Raw genomic sequence first — 20,527 nt, forward strand, 5'->3', positions numbered from 1 at the left:
TAGGAAAGGAGGCATCGAGTCTTCTCTTCAACGTCCTCAAGACCTCATTCTTGACTTTGGCTTATGCTTAAGGCAGAAGGACCACGTAGGTCTGATAAGGCCCAAGTCCGGCCTCTTGCTTCCAATCAAGTTGCAAGCTTGAATCAGCATGGCCTCCCCATAGACTTGAATAGATGACAACGTTCTCCTCTCGGGGCTTGTCCCTCTATTCGCGCTTCTTGCCAAGGATTCCTTTCTTACCCCTCGAATCAGCGTCTGTTTTATGTCTTCCAGTTTCTGTGTCCGCTTTCTGTTTCTCAAAGCTGTTTCTGGGTATCCCTCCCTGTAATAGCCTAGCCTAGGCCAATCCTCAGTCTGTAACCGTGCGGCCATCTTGGCGGACATGATCCTCGTGACGTCATAAACAACCTCAAAATTCGAAGTTGTCCTGACAACCTGCGTGCACACAGAGTTTCAGAGCCATCTCAGGCCAGTCTGACTCCTCACCCTTTCCTGGTAGGATAGTTTTCCTTTTTCTCGATTTCTTGTCGGTTTCTGTCTTGCTCCTCGAACTTTGGAAGGCCTGCTACATTCTCTCTAGACACTGGTTTCTGTCCTGTAAGATTATCCTGGGTTTTACCTCTTACATTTTATGTAGATGGCCAAGTGGGTGGACGTTCCCCAGAGAAAGTCCTGGACTCCCTCCCAGGTTGAAGTTGCCCGGGCAGTCCTCTGATGCGCAATGATCCTGCCATCTCCTAGCACTCTGCCGATTCCACCTTGGCAGGTCCCATGTTTTCCTTCCTTCTTCCTCTGGGGAAGTGTACCAGATGCGTTCATGGATTGTAAAAGCCTCACGGTTCTTTTTCGGGTGCGTATTGATAACGTGACCTCACCATTGCTACTTAGTTTATGATCCCTGTCCGCACCGTACCATGAAATCTGTATGTCCTAACACTGCTAATGTGATCTGCACCCGTGATGTGAAACAGTGAGGCCTGGGCCGGCCAAGCGGAACGTGGGCACTTACCCGCTCCGCCACAGGGCCAGCCCTGAATTGGACTTTTGGACCAACCTTTTGCCTGAGCTTGGGAACACGTGGGCCTGTTTGGATTATTCGTGAAGGTGATTAGTAGTAACATCCTGGACGGTAACCTTTTCCGTGGGTGCATGGGTTTAGCAGGCAGCATGTTCTGTGGGTAGTATTCCTCTTCATCTATTTGGAATGGTCTACCTTTCTGTAGCATCAGTACGCATTTTGAGGTGATTTTCCAGCCTTGGAAGTTCACCTTCTCTAGTCTCTTTCAGCCCCAAAGCTTTATGCCGTCATTCTGGACCCCATTTTGGATTTTTTGCTTTTAGGTGAATTTATTGCCACAAGCCTGCATTAGAACATCCTATATCTTTCCGATTTGCATCCTCATCGATGTAGACTTCCGTGTCGCTGACATCATCTTCCCCTGCGCAAGCCTAATAGCAGGCCCTCACCACACACTTGTGCCTCATCATCTGTTTCACCCTCTCACACCTCCCCGCTTTGTCTCTGGGAACCCCCAATCAAATGTCCCGTGCCACCTGTTCCTGACCGCTTGTTTTTTCCTCTCCTCTTAAGTGAGGTCCTACGGTACTTGCCTTGCTCCCTGGGGCTGGTTTCACTTCCCTAAAACCCTCACAGCCATTCTGGTGGTCACAAATGGCTGGATTGCATCCTTGGTTCCGGCTGACTGGTATGCCATTGCGTGGCTATAGCCCATCTTCCTTCTGCACTGGTCCCTTGCTGGGCTCCAGGGAGGCTTCCAAGTCTTGGGTAGTGGGAGCGACGCTGTGGTGAACTCAGCGGTGCACATGTCTTTATGCAGGAGTGTTTCCGAGTTCTTTGGATCAACACGCCGCAGAGGAATAGCTGGATCATATGGGACATGGATTCTTCAAGTTCTGAGGCAGTTCCACACCGCTTGGCGTAGTGGCTGCACCGGTCTGCACTCCCACCAACGGTGCAGGAGGCTTCCCTTCTCTCCACCTCCTCTCTGACACTTGTGGCTTCCTGTCTGCTTCCTTATAGCCATTCGGACCACAGTGAGCTGCTGTGCCCTTGCAGTTTGCATTTGCATTGGCCTGAGGCTTAATGACGGTGAACAAGTGTTCATGCACCCGTTGGCCCTCTTTCGATCTTCTTGGCAGAAATCTCTGTTTCCATCTTCTGCCCAGGTTTTCATTGGCTTGTTGTTTTTTTTTTTTTCTTGTGGGGACGTGCGAGTTGATTGCATCTTTGGGCTTTTCACCCCTTGTCCGATGTGTGGTTTGCAAACATCCTCCCCCAGTCGTTGTGCTATCTTTGCATTCAGTCGATGGTTTCCTTCACTGGGCAGAAGCGTCCGCATTTGACGTGGTCCCGTTGGTTTCTTGTTGACTTGGTTGCCCTGGCCCAGTCGGACTTGCTTCTTCCAAACAGGCGGCTCAGACAGATGGCAAAGAGCACTCTGCCTAGGTCTTCTGCTACAAGGTTCACGGTTTCAAGTCTGCCATTCAAGGCTTTGATCCATTTCAGGTGGTGTGTGTGCCAGGTGTAACATCATGGTGTACTCTCGTTGTGTTCCAGGTGGCTGTGCAGGCTTCCCAGCACCGTTTATGGTAGAGACTCTCCTTTCTCCGCTGTCTCCTCTTGGCTCCCTGGTCGAAGATGGGCTGTCCATGTACGTTTGAGTTGGGCTCTGGGTTCTCGATTCTGTTGCATGGGTCTGTGTGCCTGTTTTGGGGCCCAGACTGTGCCGTCTCGGTACCTAGTGCTTCGTCCTATATGTTGAAATCGGAAAGTGTGCCACGTCCTGCTTTTTTCGTTTTCCTGAGGATTCCTTTGCCTAGTCAGGGTCTCTTGTTGCTGGCTAGAAGCTTTAGGATTCCCTCTTCTGTCTCTGTGGGAAACATTGCTGCAACTTTGACTGGGATTGCATGGAATCCAGAGATTCCTTGCTCTGGTAGGGACGTTTCCAGTGTGTTGCTGCTTCCACTCCTAGATCCTGGAATCTCCTTCTTTCTCCTTGTGTCCTCTTGAATTTCTTCCCCCCAACGTTTGTTAGTTTTCCATTGCCATGGCTTTCACCTGTTTTGCTAAGTTTCTTCATAGAGATCTCATCCTTCTCACTGGCATGCAGTTTTTCACTTTTTCTTTTCAGCTTCAGTCTCTCTATGCTTTGCAACTTTGAATCGGTTTTGTTCTGGCAGAAGTGCATCGCTGAGCTCACATCTGCTGGCAATGCTCCTGTATTTGCTGTGGAAGTCTGGCCCTGTCTAACGTCCCTTCCCATCTGCCTCTACACTACCTCGGACGCCTGCCCCCGAAGGCCTGAAGCAGTGGTGAGCAGGCTCACCCGAGGGTCCACCCGGCCCACCCCGGGCCACCGACCCAGAAGGTGCGGACCTCACCGCTGCACCACCGGCCGGCCCCTTTCATGTTCCGTTGGCAACCTGCAGTTGAGGGCAATGGGACTTGAATATGCTACTTGAGCCCAAGTCTGGCACTGTGTAGATGAGGCCAGGTTGTTTTTCGGGTCCACTGCGATGTCAGAGGATTCGTCAGAATCGTGTCTCTGCTGTCCCGGCAAGCTTCACGGACACACGGTTTCCTGGCCCGCTTGGAGCAGTCTCATAACTCACCCTTCCCACTTAGCCCAGCCTTGACCTTCGCTGCCGTCTTTTGGCTTGTGAATTTCTCTGCCTTTCAAACGTTCCAGCAGAGTCTGTCTAAAGACGGACATCATCTTTCATTGTGGATTATCCAGGGGTGATTTCTGTTCGCCTTCCATTTTCTGGGACCTTTGTCTCTTTTCCATAGGAGAATCGTCATGGTATTTCTCAGCTATCCCCCTTAGACATGCTTATCAGTCCGTTCCCCTTCATTCCAAGTGATTCGTTTGGCATTTCTGGAATCACCGTATGTTCTCTAGGCCGAGGTGTGAGTGCTTTCGTGACTCTTGGTTGTTGTCTTTGAATTTGCACCGGTCACTTGAAGGAGTCTTTGCTGTCCTAGCCTGGGTCAAACTAAGCACTGGGAACACGTGGTCATCTGGGTTGGTTTGACATCCTGAGGTCAGAAACTCCAAACTCGAGGTGGTCCTGGCATCCCCCTTCACGGACACAATGTTTCCAAGACAAATTAGACGAATGTGATGAATCCCTCTCTCCAGGAACGATATTTTTCTGTCTCCTTTCCGGATTTGGGAAGTTTCGAACTTCACCCCTGATCCTGGAACGTTCCCCCAGGTGCCGTCTAGATACGGGCTTCCTTTATTTCTATAGGCTGTGCCATTTGTTTGCCTTACATCCTCAGCCCTGGCCTGTTTCTTTTTCTTGAAACAGAATTGTAATGTTCTCATTTTCAGCCCACTTCCTTACATGTGGTGTCAAAACACATAATCCATAATCCTTCTACGGCAAGAGGTGGGGGAGAGAATTTCGATGGAGGCAAACTGAGCACACTAGCCTGGGCGGGCAGCCTTCACGAAGGAACGAAGCCCTGTGGAAAAGGGTGCTTTTCAGCACCCTTGTAGAGCACTTCCAAACAAAGAGACATAGCCCAAGCGTGACGGGGCTCCATTCCTTCAAGGCTTCCAAGACATCTCTTGGGACACATTAGCATGTACCCGGTGGGCCCCCGTGACGCCAGAGCTATGGAAAGTGAGACTGATCTGCAAAGAATGCCAGGGGCCTAGGAAAGGAGGCATCGAGTCTTCTCTTCAACGTCCTCAAGACCTCATTCTTGACTTTGGCTTATGCTTAAGGCAGAAGGACCACGTAGGTCTGATAAGGCCCAAGTCCGGCCTCTTGCTTCCAATCAAGTTGCAAGCTTGAATCAGCATGGCCTCCCCATAGACTTGAATAGATGACAACGTTCTCCTCTCGGGGCTTGTCCCTCTATTCGCGCTTCTTGCCAAGGATTCCTTTCTTACCCCTCGAATCAGCGTCTGTTTTATGTCTTCCAGTTTCTGTGTCCGCTTTCTGTTTCTCAAAGCTGTTTCTGGGTATCCCTCCCTGTAATAGCCTAGCCTAGGCCAATCCTCAGTCTGTAACCGTGCGGCCATCTTGGCGGACATGATCCTCGTGACGTCATAAACAACCTCAAAATTCGAAGTTGTCCTGACAACCTGCGTGCACACAGAGTTTCAGAGCCATCTCAGGCCAGTCTGACTCCTCACCCTTTCCTGGTAGGATAGTTTTCCTTTTTCTCGATTTCTTGTCGGTTTCTGTCTTGCCCCTCGAACTTTGGAAGGCCTGCTACATTCTCTCTAGACACTGGTTTCTGTCCTGTAAGATTATCCTGGGTTTTACCTCTTACATTTTATGTAGATGGCCAAGTGGGTGGACGTTCCCCAGAGAAAGTCCTGGACTCCCTCCCAGGTTGAAGTTGCCCGGGCAGTCCTCTGATGCGCAATGATCCTGCCATCTCCTAGCACTCTGCCGATTCCACCTTGGCAGGTCCCATGTTTTCCTTCCTTCTTCCTCTGGGGAAGTGTACCAGATGCGTTCATGGATTGTAAAAGCCTCACGGTTCTTTTTCGGGTGCGTATTGATAACGTGACCTCACCATTGCTACTTAGTTTATGATCCCTGTCCGCACCGTACCATGAAATCTGTATGTCCTAACACTGCTAATGTGATCTGCACCCGTGATGTGAAACAGTGAGGCCTGGGCCGGCCAAGCGGAACGTGGGCACTTACCCGCTCCGCCACAGGGCCAGCCCTGAATTGGACTTTTGGACCAACCTTTTGCCTGAGCTTGGGAACACGTGGGCCTGTTTGGATTATTCGTGAAGGTGATTAGTAGTAACATCCTGGACGGTAACCTTTTCCGTGGGTGCATGGGTTTAGCAGGCAGCATGTTCTGTGGGTAGTATTCCTCTTCATCTATTTGGAATGGTCTACCTTTCTGTAGCATCAGTACGCATTTTGAGGTGATTTTCCAGCCTTGGAAGTTCACCTTCTCTAGTCTCTTTCAGCCCCAAAGCTTTATGCCGTCATTCTGGACCCCATTTTGGATTTTTTGCTTTTAGGTGAATTTATTGCCACAAGCCTGCATTAGAACATCCTATATCTTTCCGATTTGCATCCTCATCGATGTAGACTTCCGTGTAGCTGACATCATCTTCCCCTGCGCAAGCCTAATAGCAGGCCCTCACCACACACTTGTGCCTCATCATCTGTTTCACCCTCTCACACCTCCCCGCTTTGTCTCTGGGAACCCCCAATCAAATGTCCCATGCCACCTGTTCCTGACCGCTTGTTTTTTCCTCTCCTCTTAAGTGAGGTCCTACGGTACTTGCCTTGCTCCCTGGGGCTGGTTTCACTTCCCTAAAACCCTCACAGCCATTCTGGTGGTCACAAATGGCTGGATTGCATCCTTGGTTCCGGCTGACTGGTATGCCATTGCGTGGCTATATCCCATCTTCCTTCTGCACTCGTCCCTTGCTGGGCTCCAGGGAGGCTTCCAAGTCTTGGGTAGTGGGAGCGACGCTGTGGTGAACTCAGCGGTGCACATGTCTTTATGCAGGAGTGTTTCCGAGTTCTTTGGATCAACACGCCGCAGAGGAATAGCTGGATCATATGGGACATGGATTCTTCAAGTTCTGAGGCAGTTCCACACCGCTTGGCGTAGTGGCTGCACCGGTCTGCACTCCCACCAACGGTGCAGGAGGCTTCCCTTCTCTCCACCTCCTCTCTGACACTTGTGGCTTCCTGTCTGCTTCCTTATAGCCATTCGGACCACAGTGAGCTGCTGTGCCCTTGCAGTTTGCATTTGCATTGGCCTGAGGCTTAATGACGGTGAACAAGTGTTCATGCACCCGTTGGCCCTCTTTCGATCTTCTTGGCAGAAATCTCTGTTTCCATCTTCTGCCCAGGTTTTCATTGGCTTGTTGTTTTTTTTTTTTTCTTGTGGGGACGTGCGAGTTGATTGCATCTTTGGGCTTTTCACCCCTTGTCCGATGTGTGGTTTGCAAACATCCTCCCCCAGTCGTTGTGCTATCTTTGCATTCAGTCGATGGTTTCCTTCACTGGGCAGAAGCGTCCGCATTTGACGTGGTCCCGTTGGTTTCTTGTTGACTTGGTTGCCCTGGCCCAGTCGGACTTGCTTCTTCCAAACAGGCGGCTCAGACAGATGGCAAAGAGCACTCTGCCTAGGTCTTCTGCTACAAGGTTCACGGTTTCAAGTCTGCCATTCAAGGCTTTGATCCATTTCAGGTGGTGTGTGTGCCAGGTGTAACATCATGGTGTACTCTCGTTGTGTTCCAGGTGGCTGTGCAGGCTTCCCAGCACCGTTTATGGTAGAGACTCTCCTTTCTCCGCTGTCTCCTCTTGGCTCCCTGGTCGAAGATGGGCTGTCCATGTACGTTTGAGTTGGGCTCTGGGTTCTCGATTCTGTTGCATGGGTCTGTGTGCCTGTTTTGGGGCCCAGACTGTGCCGTCTCGGTACCTAGTGCTTCGTCCTATATGTTGAAATCGGAAAGTGTGCCACGTCCTGCTTTTTTCGTTTTCCTGAGGATTCCTTTGCCTAGTCAGGGTCTCTTGTTGCTGGCTAGAAGCTTTAGGATTCCCTCTTCTGTCTCTGTGGGAAACATTGCTGCAACTTTGACTGGGATTGCATGGAATCCAGAGATTCCTTGCTCTGGTAGGGACGTTTCCAGTGTGTTGCTGCTTCCACTCCTAGATCCTGGAATCTCCTTCTTTCTCCTTGTGTCCTCTTGAATTGCTTCCCCCCAACGTTTGTTAGTTTTCCATTGCCATGGCTTTCACCTGTTTTGCTAAGTTTCTTCATAGAGATCTCATCCTTCTCACTGGCATGCAGTTTTTCACTTTTTCTTTTCAGCTTCAGTCTCTCTATGCTTTGCAACTTTGAATCGGTTTTGTTCTGGCAGAAGTGCATCGCTGAGCTCACATCTGCTGGCAATGCTCCTGTATTTGCTGTGGAAGTCTGGCCCTGTCTAACGTCCCTTCCCATCTGCCTCTACACTACCTCGGACGCCTGCCCCCGAAGGCCTGAAGCAGTGGTGAGCAGGCTCACCCGAGGGTCCACCCGGCCCACCCCGGGCCACCGACCCAGAAGGTGCGGACCTCACCGCTGCACCACCGGCCGGCCCCTTTCATGTTCCGTTGGCAACCTGCAGTTGAGGGCAATGGGACTTGAATATGCTACTTGAGCCCAAGTCTGGCACTGTGTAGATGAGGCCAGGTTGTTTTTCGGGTCCACTGCGATGTCAGAGGATTCGTCAGAATCGTGTCTCTGCTGTCCCGGCAAGCTTCACGGACACACGGTTTCCTGGCCCGCTTGGAGCAGTCTCATAACTCACCCTTCCCACTTAGCCCAGCCTTGACCTTCGCTGCCGTCTTTTGGCTTGTGAATTTCTCTGCCTTTCAAACGTTCCAGCAGAGTCTGTCTAAAGACGGACATCATCTTTCATTGTGGATTATCCAGGGGTGATTTCTGTTCGCCTTCCATTTTCTGGGACCTTTGTCTCTTTTCCATAGGAGAATCGTCATGGTATTTCTCAGCTATCCCCCTTAGACATGCTTATCAGTCCGTTCCCCTTCATTCCAAGTGATTCGTCTTGCATTTCTGGAATCACCGTATGTTCTCTAGGCCGAGGTGTGAGTGCTTTCGTGACTCTTGGTTGTTGTCTTTGAATTTGCACCGGTCACTTGAAGGAGTCTTTGCTGTCCTAGCCTGGGTCAAACTAAGCACTGGGAACACGTGGTCATCTGGGTTGGTTTGACATCCTGAGGTCAGAAACTCCAAACTCGAGGTGGTCCTGGCATCCCCCTTCACGGACACAATGTTTCCAAGACAAATTAGACGAATGTGATGAATCCCTCTCTCCAGGAACGATATTTTTCTGTCTCCTTTCCGGATTTGGGAAGTTTCGAACTTCACCCCTGATCCTGGAACGTTCCCCCAGGTGCCGTCTAGATACGGGCTTCCTTTATTTCTATAGGCTGTGCCATTTGTTTGCCTTACATCCTCAGCCCTGGCCTGTTTCTTTTTCTTGAAACAGAATTGTAATGTTCTCATTTTCAGCCCACTTCCTTACATGTGGTGTCAAAACACATAATCCATAATCCTTCTACGGCAAGAGGTGGGGGAGAGAATTTCGATGGAGGCAAACTGAGCACACTAGCCTGGGCGGGCAGCCTTCACGAAGGAACGAAGCCCTGTGGAAAAGGGTGCTTTTCAGCACCCTTGTAGAGCACTTCCAAACCAAGAGACATAGCCCAAGCGTGACGGGGCTCCATTCCTTCAAGGCTTCCAAGACATCTCTTGGGACACATTAGCATGTACCCGGTGGGCCCCCGTGACGCCAGAGCTATGGAAAGTGAGACTGATCTGCAAAGAATGCCAGGGGCCTAGGAAAGGAGGCATCGAGTGTTCTCTTCAACGTCCTCAAGACCTCATTCTTGACTTTGGCTTATGCTTAAGGCAGAAGGACCACGTAGGTCTGATAAGGCCCAAGTCCGGCCTCTTGCTTCCAATCAAGTTGCAAGCTTGAATCAGCATGGCCTCCCCATAGACTTGAATAGATGACAACGTTCTCCTCTCGGGGCTTGTCCCTCTATTCGCGCTTCTTGCCAAGGATTCCTTTCTTACCCCTCGAATCAGCGTCTGTTTTATGTCTTCCAGTTTCTGTGTCCGCTTTCTGTTTCTCAAAGCTGTTTCTGGGTATCCCTCCCTGTAATAGCCTAGCCTAGGCCAATCCTCAGTCTGTAACCGTGCGGCCATCTTGGCGGACATGATCCTCGTGACGTCATAAACAACCTCAAAATTCGAAGTTGTCCTGACAACCTGCGTGCACACAGAGTTTCAGAGCCATCTCAGGCCAGTCTGACTCCTCACCCTTTCCTGGTAGGATAGTTTTCCTTTTTCTCGATTTCTTGTCGGTTTCTGTCTTGCCCCTCGAACTTTGGAAGGCCTGCTACATTCTCTCTAGACACTGGTTTCTGTCCTGTAAGATTATCCTGGGTTTTACCTCTTACATTTTATGTAGATGGCCAAGTGGGTGGACGTTCCCCAGAGAAAGTCCTGGACTTCCTCCCAAGTTGAAGTTGCCCGGGCAGTCCTCTGATGCGCAATGATCCTGCCATCTCCTAGCACTCTGCCGATTCCACCTTGGCAGGTCCCATGTTTTCCTTCCTTCTTCCTCTGGGGAAGTGTACCAGATGCGTTCATGGATTGTAAAAGCCTCACGGTTCTTTTTCGGGTGCGTATTGATAACGTGACCTCACCATTGCTACTTAGTTTATGATCCCTGTCCGCACCGTACCATGAAATCTGTATGTCCTAACACTGCTAATGTGATCTGCACCCGTGATGTGAAACAGTGAGGCCTGGGCCGGCCAAGCGGAACGTGGGCACTTACCCGCTCCGCCACAGGGCCGGCCCTGAATTGGACTTTTGGACCAACCTTTTGCCTGAGCTTGGGAACACGTGGGCCTGTTTGGATTATTCGTGAAGGTGATTAGTAGTAACATCCTGGACGGTAACCTTTTCCGTTGGTGCATGGGTTTAGCAGGCAGCATGTTCTGTGGGTAGTATTCCTCTTCATCTATTTGGAATGGTCTACCTTTCTGTAGCATCAGTACGCATTTTGAGGTGATTTTCCAGCCTTGGAAGTTCACCTTCTCTAATCTCTTTCAGCCCCAAAGCTTTATGCCGTCATTCTGGACCCCATTTTGGATTTTTTGCTTTTAGGTGAATTTATTGCCACAAGCCTGCATTAGAACATCCTATATCTTTCCGATTTGCATCCTCATCGATGTAGACTTCCGTGTCGCTGACATCATCTTCCCCTGCGCAAGCCTAATTGCAGGCCCTCACCACACACTTGTGCCTCATCATCTGTTTCACCCTCTCACACCTCCCCGCTTTGTCTCTGGGAACCCCCAATCAAATGTCCCGTGCCACCTGTTCCTGACCGCTTGTTTTTTCCTCTCCTCTTAAGTGAGGTCCTACGGTACTTGCCTTGCTCCCTGGGGCTGGTTTCACTTCCCTAAAACCCTCACAGCCATTCTGGTGGTCACAAATGGCTGGATTGCATCCTTGGTTCCGGCTGACTGGTATGCCATTGCGTGGCTATAGCCCATCTTCCTTCTGCACTGGTCCCTTGCTGGGCTCCAGGGAGGCTTCCAAGTCTTGGGTAGTGGGAGCGACGCTGTGGTGAACTCAGCGGTGCACATGTCTTTATGCAGGAGTGTTTCCGAGTTCTTTGGATCAACACGCCGCAGAGGAATAGCTGGATCATATGGGACATGGATTCTTCAAGTTCTGAGGCAGTTCCACACCGCTTGGCGTAGTGGCTGCACCGGTCTGCACTCCCACCAACGGTGCAGGAGGCTTCCCTTCTCTCCACCTCCTCTCTGACACTTGTGGCTTCCTGTCTGCTTCCTTATAGCCATTCGGACCACAGTGAGCTGCTGTGCCCTTGCAGTTTGCATTTGCATTGGCCTGAGGCTTAATGACGGTGAACAAGTGTTCATGCACCCGTTGGCCCTCTTTCGATCTTCTTGGCAGAAATCTCTGTTTCCATCTTCTGCCCAGGTTTTCATTGGCTTGTTGTTTTTTTTTTTTTTCTTGTGGGGACGTGCGAGTTGATTGCATCTTTGGGCTTTTCACCCCTTGTCCGATGTGTGGTTTGCAAACATCCTCCCCCAGTCGTTGTGCTATCTTTGCATTCAGTCGATGGTTTCCTTCACTGGGCAGAAGCGTCCGCATTTGACGTGGTCCCGTTGGTTTCTTGTTGACTTGGTTGCCCTGGCCCAGTCGGACTTGCTTCTTCCAAACAGGCGGCTCAGACAGATGGCCAAGAGCACTCTGCCTAGGTCTTCTGCTACAAGGTTCACGGTTTCAAGTCTGCCATTCAAGGCTTTGATCCATTTCAGGTGGTGTGTGTGCCAGGAGTAACATCGTGGTGTACTCTCGTTGTGTTCCAGGTGGCTGTGCAGGCTTCCCAGCACCGTTTATGGTAGAGACTCTCCTTTCTCCGCTGTCTCCTCTTGGCTCCCTGGTCGAAGATGGGCTGTCCATGTACGTTTGAGTTGGGCTCTGGGTTCTCGATTCTGTTGCATGGGTCTGTGTGCCTGTTTTGGGGCCCAGACTGTGCCGTCTCGGTACCTAGTGCTTCGTCGTATATGTTGAAATCGGAAAGTGTGCCACGTCCTGCTTTTTTCGTTTTCCTGAGGATTCCTTTGCCTAGTCAGGGTCTCTTGTTGCTGGCCAGAAGCTTTAGGATTCCCTCTTCTGTCTCTGTGGGAAACATTGCTGCAACTTTGACTGGGATTGCATGGAATCCAGAGATTCCTTGCTCTGGTAGGGACGTTTCCAGTGTGTTGCTGCTTCCACTCCTAGATCCTGGAATCTCCTTCTTTCTCCTTGTGTCCTCTTGAATTTCTTTCCCCCAACGTTTGTTAGTTTTCCATTGCCATGGCTTTCACCTGTTTTGCTGAGTTTCTTCATAGAGATCTCATCCTTCTCACTGGCATGCAGTTTTTCACGTTTTCTTTTCAGCTTCAGTCTCTCTATGCTTTGCCACTTTGAATCGGTTTTGTTCTGGCAGAAGTGCATCGCTGAGCTCACATCTGCTGGCAATGCTCCTGTATTTGCTGTGGAAGTCTGGCCCTGTCTAACGTCCCTTCCCATCTGCCTCTACACTACCTCGGACGCCTGCCCCCGAAGGCCTGAAGCAGTGGTGAGCAGGCTCACCCGAGGGTCCACCCGGCCCACCCCGGGCCACCGACCCAGAAGGTGCGGACCTCACCGCTGCACCACCGGCCGGCCCCTTTCATGTTCCGTTGGCAACCTGCAGTTGAGGGCAATGGGACTTGAATATGCTACTTGAGCCCAAGTCTGGCACTGTGTAGATGAGGCCAGGTTGTTTTTCGGGTCCACTGCGATGTCAGAGGATTCGTCAGAATCGTGTCTCTGCTGTCCCGGCAAGCTTCACGGACACACGGTTTCCTGGCCCGCTTGGAGCAGTCTCATAACTCACCCTTCCCACTTAGCCCAGCCTTGACCTTCGCTGCCGTCTTTTGGCTTGTGAATTTCTCTGCCTTTCAAACGTTCCAGCAGAGTCTGTCTAAAGACGGACATCATCTTTCATTGTGGATTATCCAGGGGTGATTTCTGTTCGCCTTCCATTTTCTGGGACCTTTGTCTCTTTTCCATAGGAGAATCGTCATGGTATTTCTCAGCTATCCCCCTTAGACATGCTTATCAGTCCGTTCCCCTTCATTCCAAGTGATTCGTCTTGCATTTCTGGAATCACCGTATGTTCTCTAGGCCGAGGTGTGAGTGCTTTCGTGACTCTTGGTTGTTGTCTTTGAATTTGCACCGGTCACTTGAAGGAGTCTTTGCTGTCCTAGCCTGGGTCAAACTAAGCACTGGGAACACGTGGTCATCTGGGTTGGTTTGACATCCTGAGGTCAGAAACTCCAAACTCGAGGTGGTCCTGGCATCCCCCTTCACGGACACAATGTTTCCAAGACAAATTAGACGAATGTGATGAATCCCTCTCTCCAGGAAAGATATTTTTCTGTCTCCTTTCCGGATTTGGGAAGTTTCGAACTTCACCCCTGATCCTGGAACGTTCCCCCAGGTGCCGTCTAGATACGGGCTTCCTTTATTTCTATAGGCTGTGCCATTTGTTTGCCTTACATCCTCAGCCCTGGCCTGTTTCTTTTTCTTGAAACAGAATTGTAATGTTCTCATTTTCAGCCCACTTCCTTACATGTGGTGTCAAAACACATAATCCATAATCCTTCTACGGCAAGAGGTAGGGGGAGAGAATTTCGATGGAGGCAAACTGAGCACACTAGCCTGGGCGGGCAGCCTTCACGAAGGAACGAAGCCCTGTGGAAAAGGGTGCTTTTCAGCACCCTTGTAGAGCACTTCCAAACCAAGAGACATAGCCCAAGCGTGACGGGGCTCCATTCCTTCAAGGCTTCCAAGACATCTCTTGGGACACATTAGCATGTACCCGGTGGGCCCCCGTGACGCCAGAGCTATGGAAAGTGAGACTGATCTGCAAAGAATGCCAGGGGCCTGGGAAAGGAGGCATCGAGTCTTCTCTTCAACGTCCTCAAGACCTCATTCTTGACTTTGGCTTATGCTTAAGGCAGAAGGACCACGTAGGTCTGATAAGGCCCAAGTCCGGCCTCTTGCTTCCAATCAAGTTGCAAGCTTGAATCAGCATGGCCTCCCCATAGACTTGAATAGATGACAACGTTCTCCTCTCGGGGCTTGTCCCTCTATTCGCGCTTCTTGCCAAGGATTCCTTTCTTACCCCTCGAATCAGCGTCTGTTTTATGTCTTCCAGTTTCTGTGTCCGCTTTCTGTTTCTCAAAGCTGTTTCTGGGTATCCCTCCCTGTAATAGCCTAGCCTAGGCCAATCCTCAGTCTGTAACCGTGCGGCCATCTTGGCGGACATGATCCTCGTGACGTCATAAACAACCTCAAAATTCGAAGTTGTCCTGACAACCTGCGTGCACACAGAGTTTCAGAGCCATCTCAGGCCAGTCTGACTCCTCACCCTTTCCTGGTAGGATAGTTTTCCTTTTTCTCGATTTCTTGTCGGTTTCTGTCTTGCCCCTCGAACTTTGGAAGGCCTGCTACATTCTCTCTAGACACTGGTTTCTGTCCTGTAAGATTATCCTGGGTTTTACCTCTTACATTTTATGTAGATGGCCAAGTGGGTGGACGTTCCCCAGAGAAAGTCCTGGACTCCCTCCCAGGTTGAAGTTGCCCGGGCAGTCCTCTGATGCGCAATGATCCTGCCATCTCCTAGCACTCTGCCGATTCCACCTTGGCAGGTCCCATGTTTTCCTTCCTTCTTCCTCTGGGGAAGTGTACCAGATGCGTTCATGGATTGTAAAAGCCTCACGGTTCTTTTTCGGGTGCGTATTGATAACGTGACCTCACCATTGCTACTTAGTTTATGATCCCTGTCCGCACCGTACCATGAAATCTGTATGTCCTAACACTGCTAATGTGATCTGCACCCGTGATGTGAAACAGTGAGGCCTGGGCCGGCCAAGCGGAACGTGGGCACTTACCCGCTCCGCCACAGGGCCAGCCCTGAAATGGACTTTTGGACCAACCTTTTGCCTGAGCTTGGGAACACGTGGGCCTGTTTGGATTATTCGTGAAGGTGATTAGTAGTAACATCCTGGACGGTAACCTTTTCCGTGGGTGCATGGGTTTAGCAGGCAGCATGTTCTGTGGGTAGTATTCCTCTTCATCTATTTGGAATGGTCTACCTTTCTGTAGCATCAGTACGCATTTTGAGGTGATTTTCCAGCCTTGGAAGTTCACCTTCTCTAGTCTCTTTCAGCCCCAAAGCTTTATGCCGTCATTCTGGACCCCATTTTGGATTTTTTGCTTTTAGGTGAATTTATTGCCACAAGCCTGCATTAGAACATCCTATATCTTTCCGATTTGCATCCTCATCGATGTAGACTTCCGTGTCGCTGACATCATCTTCCCCTGCGCAAGCCTAATAGCAGGCCCTCACCACACACTTGTGCCTCATCATCTGTTTCACCCTCTCACACCTCCCCGCTTTGTCTCTGGGAACCCCCAATCAAATGTCCCATGCCACCTGTTCCTGACCGCTTGTTTTTTCCTCTCCTCTTAAGTGAGGTCCTACGGTACTTGCCTTGCTCCCTGGGGCTGGTTTCACTTCCCTAAAACCCTCACAGCCATTCTGGTGGTCACAAATGGCTGGATTGCATCCTTGGTTCCGGCTGACTGGTATGCCATTGCGTGGCTATAGCCCATCTTCCTTCTGCACTGGTCCCTTGCTGGGCTCCAGGGAGGCTTCCAAGTCTTGGGTAGTGGGAGCGACGCTGTGGTGAACTCAGCGGTGCACATGTCTTTATGCAGGAGTGTTTCCGAGTTCTTTGGATCAACACGCCGCAGAGGAATAGCTGGATCATATGGGACATGGATTCTTCAAGTTCTGAGGCAGTTCCACACCACTTGGCGTAGTGGCTGCACCGGTCTGCACTCCCACCAACGGTGCAGGAGGCTTCCCTTCTCTCCACCTCCTCTCTGACACTTGTGGCTTCCTGTCTGCTTCCTTATAGCCATTCGGACCACAGTGAGCTGCTGTGCCCTTGCAGTTTGCATTTGCATTGGCCTGAGGCTTAATGACGGTGAACAAGTGTTCATGCACCCGTTGGCCCTCTTTCGATCTTCTTGGCAGAAATCTCTGTTTCCATCTTCTGCCCAGGTTTTCATTGGCTTGTTGTTTTTTTTTTTTTTCTTGTGGGGACGTGCGAGTTGATTGCATCTTTGGGCTTTTCACCCCTTGTCCGATGTGTGGTTTGCAAACATCCTCCCCCAGTCGTTGTGCTATCTTTGCATTCAGTCGATGGTTTCCTTCACTGGGCAGAAGCGTCCGCATTTGACGTGGTCCCGTTGGTTTCTTGTTGACTTGGTTGCCCTGGCCCAGTCGGACTTGCTTCTTCCAAACAGGCGGCTCAGACAGATGGCAAAGAGCACTCTGCCTAGGTCTTCTGCTACAAGGTTCACGGTTTCAAGTCTGCCATTCAAGGCTTTGATCCATTTCAGGTGGTGTGTGTGCCAGGTGTAACATCGTGGTGTACTCTCGTTGTGTTCCAGGTGGCTGTGCAGGCTTCCCAGCACCGTTTATGGTAGAGACTCTCCTTTCTCCGCTGTCTCCTCTTGGCTCCCTGGTCGAAGATGGGCTGTCCATGTACGTTTGAGTTGGGCTCTGGGTTCTCGATTCTGTTGCATGGGTCTGTGTGCCTGTTTTGGGGCCCAGACTGTGCCGTCTCGGTACCTAGTGCTTCGTCCTATATGTTGAAATCGGAAAGTGTGCCACGTCCTGCTTTTTTCGTTTTCCTGAGGATTCCTTTGCCTAGTCAGGGTCTCTTGTTGCTGGCCAGAAGCTTTAGGATTCCCTCTTCTGTCTCTGTGGGAAACATTGCTGCAACTTTGACTGGGATTGCATGGAATCCAGAGATTCCTTGCTCTGGTAGGGACGTTTCCAGTGTGTTGCTGCTTCCACTCCTAGATCCTGGAATCTCCTTCTTTCTCCTTGTGTCCTCTTGAATTTCTTCCCCCCAACGTTTGTTAGTTTTCCATTGCCATGGCTTTCACCTGTTTTGCTGAGTTTCTTCATAGAGATCTCATCCTTCTCACTGGCATGCAGTTTTTCACGTTTTCTTTTCAGCTTCAGTCTCTCTATGCTTTGCCACTTTGAATCGGTTTTGTTCTGGCAGAAGTGCATCGCTGAGCTCACATCTGCTGGCAATGCTCCTGTATTTGCTGTGGAAGTCTGGCCCTGTCTAACGTCCCTTCCCATCTGCCTCTACACTACCTCGGACGCCTGCCCCCGAAGGCCTGAAGCAGTGGTGAGCAGGCTCACCCGAGGGTCCACCCGGCCCACCCCGGGCCACCGACCCAGAAGGTGCGGACCTCACCGCTGCACCACCGTCCGGCCCCTTTCATGTTCCGTTGGCAACCTGCAGTTGAGGGCAATGGGACTTGAATATGCTACTTGAGCCCAAGTCTGGCACTGTGTAGATGAGGCCAGGTTGTTTTTCGGGTCCACTGCGATGTCAGAGGATTTGTCAGAATCGTGTCTCTGCTGTCCCGGCAAGCTTCACGGACACACGGTTTCCTGGCCCGCTTGGAGCAGTCTCATAACTCACCCTTCCCACTTAGCCCAGCCTTGACCTTCGCTGCCGTCTTTTGGCTTGTGAATTTCTCTGCCTTTCAAACGTTCCAGCAGAGTCTGTCTAAAGACGGACATCATCTTTCATTGTGGATTATCCAGGGGTGATTTCTGTTCGCCTTCCATTTTCTGGGACCTTTGTCTCTTTTCCATAGGAGAATCGTCATGGTATTTCTCAGCTATCCCCCTTAGACATGCTTATCAGTCCGTTCCCCTTCATTCCAAGTGATTCGTCTTGCATTTCTGGAATCACCGTATGTTCTCTAGGCCGAGGTGTGAGTGCTTTCGTGACTCTTGGTTGTTGTCTTTGAATTTGCACCGGTCACTTGAAGGAGTCTTTGCTGTCCTAGCCTGGGTCAAACTAAGCACTGGGAACACGTGGTCATCTGGGTTGGTTTGACATCCTGAGGTCAGAAACTCCAAACTCGAGGTGGTCCTGGCATCCCCCTTCACGGACACAATGTTTCCAAGACAAATTAGACGAATGTGATGAATCCCTCTCTCCAGGAAAGATATTTTTCTGTCTCCTTTCCGGATTTGGGAAGTTTCGAACTTCACCCCTGATCCTGGAACGTTCCCCCAGGTGCCGTCTAGATACGGGCTTCCTTTATTTCTATAGGCTGTGCCATTTGTTTGCCTTACATCCTCAGCCCTGGCCTGTTTATTTTTCTTGAAACAGAATTGTAATGTTCTCATTTTCAGCCCACTTCCTTACATGTGGTGTCAAAACACATAATCCATAATCCTTCTACGGCAAGAGGTAGGGGGAGAGAATTTCGATGGAGGCAAACTGAGCACACTAGCCTGGGCGGGCAGCCTTCACGAAGGAACGAAGCCCTGTGGAAAAGGGTGCTTTTCAGCACCCTTGTAGAGCACTTCCAAACCAAGAGACATAGCCCAAGCGTGACGGGGCTCCATTCCTTCAAGGCTTCCAAGACATCTCTTGGGACACATTAGCATGTACCCGGTGGGCCCCCGTGACGCCAGAGCTATGGAAAGTGAGACTGATCTGCAAAGAATGCCAGGGGCCTAGGAAAGGAGGCATCGAGTGTTCTCTTCAACGTCCTCAAGACCTCATTCTTGACTTTGGCTTATGCTTAAGGCAGAAGGACCACGTAGGTCTGATAAGGCCCAAGTCCGGCCTCTTGCTTCCAATCAAGTTGCAAGCTTGAATCAGTATGGCCTCCCCATAGACTTGAATAGATGACAACGTTCTCCTCTCGGGGCTTGTCCCTCTATTCGCGCTTCTTGCCAAGGATTCCTTTCTTACCCCTCGAATCAGCGTCTGTTTTATGTCTTCCAGTTTCTGTGTCCGCTTTCTGTTTCTCAAAGCTGTTTCTGGGTATCCCTCCCTGTAATAGCCTAGCCTAGGCCAATCCTCAGTCTGTAACCGTGCGGCCATCTTGGCGGACATGATCCTCGTGACGTCATAAACAACCTCAAAATTCGAAGTTGTCCTGACAACCTGCGTGCACACAGAGTTTCAGAGCCATCTCAGGCCAGTCTGACTCCTCACCCTTTCCTGGTAGGATAGTTTTCCTTTTTCTCGATTTCTTGTCGGTTTCTGTCTTGCTCCTCGAACTTTGGAAGGCCTGCTACATTCTCTCTAGACACTGGTTTCTGTCCTGTAAGATTATCCTGGGTTTTACCTCTTACATTTTATGTAGATGGCCAAGTGGGTGGACGTTCCCCAGAGAAAGTCCTGGACTCCCTCCCAAGTTGAAGTTGCCCGGGCAGTCCTCTGATGCGCAATGATCCTGCCATCTCCTAGCACTCTGCCGATTCCACCTTGGCAGGTCCCATGTTTTCCTTCCTTCTTCCTCTGGGGAAGTGTACCAGATGCGTTCATGGATTGTAAAAGCCTCACGGTTCTATTTCGGGTGCGTATTGATAACGTGACCTCACCATTGCTACTTAGTTTATGATCCCTGTCCGCACCGTACCGTGAAATCTGTATGTCCTAACACTGCTAATGTGATCTGCACCCGTGATGTGAAACAGTGAGGCCTGGGCCGGCCAAGCGGAACGTGGGCGCTTACCCGCTCCGCCACAGGGCCGGCCCTGAATTGGACTTTTGGACCAACCTTTTGCCTGAGCTTGGGAACACGTGGGCCTGTTTGGATTATTCGTGAAGGTGATTAGTAGTAACATCCTGGACGGTAACCTTTTCCGTGGGTGCATGGGTTTAGCAGGCAGCATGTTCTGTGGGTAGTATTCCTCTTCATCTATTTGGAATGGTCTACCTTTCTGTAGCATCAGTACGCATTTTGAGGTGATTTTCCAGCCTTGGAAGTTCACCTTCTCTAGTCTCTTTCAGCCCCAAAGCTTTATGCCGTCATTCTGGACCCCATTTTGGATTTTTTGCTTTTAGGTGAATTTATTGCCACAAGCCTGCATTAGAACATCCTATATCTTTCCGATTTGCATCCTCATCGATGTAGACTTCCGTGTCGCTGACATCATCTTCCCCTGCGCAAGCCTAATAGCAGGCCCTCACCACACACTTGTGCCTCATCATCTGTTTCACCCTCTCACACCTCCCCGCTTTGTCTCTGGGAACCCCCAATCAAATGTCCCGTGCCACCTGTTCCTGACCGCTTGTTTTTTCCTCTCCTCTTAAGTGAGGTCCTACGGTACTTGCCTTGCTCCCTGGGGCTGGTTTCACTTCCCTAAAACCCTCACAGCCATTCTGGTGGTCACAAATGGCTGGATTGCATCCTTGGTTCCGGCTGACTGGTATGCCATTGCGTGGCTATAGCCCATCTTCCTTCTGCACTGGTCCCTTGCTGGGCTCCAGGGAGGCTTCCAAGTCT

The sequence above is a fragment of the Equus asinus genome, chromosome 1 (assembly GCF_041296235.1).
Source record: "Equus asinus isolate D_3611 breed Donkey chromosome 1, EquAss-T2T_v2, whole genome shotgun sequence".
NCBI classification, from domain to species: Eukaryota; Metazoa; Chordata; class Mammalia; order Perissodactyla; family Equidae; genus Equus; species Equus asinus.